Raw genomic sequence first — 2,146 nt, 5'->3', positions numbered from 1 at the left:
GGTGGTGGCAGGGCTCGCCATTGTCTGAATCACAACCGTTGTGTGAAACGCATATCGAATTTATCGTCCACCTTGCTTGCACTTATGCTGTGTCGTTATCATAGTCATGTTTCTATCCTGCCATAACATGTAAATGGTGACTTTGTAGTGATGAAAAAATGCTGTTTGGAAAACTATCCTGAAAATTACATTTTGCTTCGTTGTGTTTCGCTGGTTTTAATGAATGATTTTTGGTACGTTCTGTATTACGTACTTAACCTCTGACATCAGAGGCTGGGACGGTGGGATGATGAGCGACAGGATGCCAAGAAATACTAAAATATAGGTTTTTTGACTACGTGCCATGAAATAAAAAGCGTATTCTACTCAACTTTCATGGAACCGTGGTTGCTGTTAACGGGACAGACTGACAGATTAGTGCTGCGTCAACGAACAAGAGGCGTCAAAATAAAAAGATAAAACGAGGCATTAAGTTCGATGCGAAAATATTTTCAACCTGGTTTGGTTTTTTCCTGAAAAGCCACTGAGATACCATGCACGCTAAATAGGTCGCTGACTTACTAGGTTTCCCTCGGAGGGGCTCTCGTTAGACTTGGGCGGTTGGTCCTTGTCCTGGACAGCGGTGGTGGTGGTGCTCGTGGTGGTGGTGGTGGCGTCGGTGGTGGTGGTGGCAGGGCTCGCCATTGTCTGAATCACAACCGTTGTGTGAAACGCATATCGAATTTATCATCCACATTGCTTGCACTTATGCTGTGTCGTTATCATAGTCATGTTTCTATCCTGCCATAACATGTAAATGGTGACTTTGTAGTGATGAAAAAATGCTGTTTGGAAAACTATCCTGAAAATTACATTTTGCTCCGTTGTGTTTCGCTGGTTTTAATGAATGATTTTTGGTACGTTCTGTATTACGTACTTAACCTCTGACATCAGAGGCTGGGACGGTGGGATGATGAGCGACAGGATGCCAAGAAATACTAAAATATAGGTTTTTTGACTACGTGCCATGAAATAAAAGCGTATTCTACTCAACTTTCATGGAACCGTGGTTGCTGTTAACGGGACAGGCTGACAGATTAGTGCTGCGTCAACGAACAAGACGCGCCAAAATAAAAAGATAAAACGAGCCATTAAGTTCGATGCGAAAATATTTTCAACCTGGTTTTGTTTTTTGCTGAAAAGCCACTGAGATGCCATGCACGCTGAATAGGTCGCTGACTTACTGGGTTTCCCTCGGAGGGGCTCTCCTTAGACTCGGGCGGTTGGTCCTTGTCCTGGACAGCGGTGGTGGTGGTGCTCGTGGTGGTGGTGGTGGCGTCGGTGGTGGTGGTGGCAGGGCTCGCCATTGTCTGAATCACAACCGTTGTGTGAAACGCATATCGAATTTATCATCCACCTTGCTTGCACTTATGCTGTGTCGTTATCATAGTTATGTTTCTATCCTGCCGTAACATGTAAATGGTGACTTTGTAGTGATGAAAAAATGCTGTTTGGAAAACTATCCTGAAAATTGCCTTTTGCTTCGTTGTGTTTCGCTGGTTTTAATGAATGATTTTTGGTACGTTCTGTATAACGTACTTAACCTCTGACATCAGAGGCTGGGACGGTGGGATGATGAGGGACAGGATGCCAAGAAATACTAAAATATAGGTTTTTTGACTACGTACCATGAAATAAAAAGCGTATTCTACTCAACTTTCATGGAACCGTGGTTGCTGTTAGCGGGGCAGACTGACAGATTAGTGCTGCGTCAACGAACAAGACGCGTCAAAATAAAAAAGATAAAACGAGGCATTAAGTTCGATGCGAAAATATTTTCAACCTGGTTTGGTTTTTTGCTGAAAAGCCACTGAGATACCATGCACGCTAAATAGGTCGCTGACTTACTAGGTTTCCCTCGGAGGGGCTCTCGTTAGACTCGGGCGGTTGGTCCTTGTCCTGGACAGCGGTGGTGGTGGTGCTCGTGGTGGTGGTGGTGGCAGGGCTCGCCATTGTCTGAATCACAACCGTTGTGTGAAACGCATATCGAATTTATCATCCACCTTGCTTGCACTTATGCTGTGTCGTTATCATAGTCATGTTTCTATCCTGCCATAACATGTAAATGGTGACTTTGTAGTGATGAAAAAATGCTGTTTGGAAAACT

The 2,146-nt window shown here is 44.2% G+C and overlaps 1 long non-coding RNA gene across 1 annotated transcript; it reads right to left on the bottom strand.

Moving 5' to 3' along the window:
• Positions 1–614: 614 nt before the first annotated feature.
• On the bottom strand, positions 615–1,928 carry LOC135374388 (uncharacterized). Its single transcript, XR_010416877.1, has 3 exons — positions 1,888–1,928; positions 1,224–1,349; positions 615–687 (listed from the first exon to the last, which is right to left on the bottom strand). It is a non-coding gene; the product is annotated as an uncharacterized LOC135374388 (long non-coding RNA).
• Between the last annotated feature and the right edge of the window lie 218 nt (positions 1,929–2,146).

Source organism: Ornithodoros turicata, chromosome 1, assembly GCF_037126465.1.
Source record: "Ornithodoros turicata isolate Travis chromosome 1, ASM3712646v1, whole genome shotgun sequence".
Taxonomy (NCBI): domain Eukaryota; kingdom Metazoa; phylum Arthropoda; class Arachnida; order Ixodida; family Argasidae; genus Ornithodoros; species Ornithodoros turicata.
This window is presented reverse-complemented; position numbering and strand designations above follow the sequence as displayed.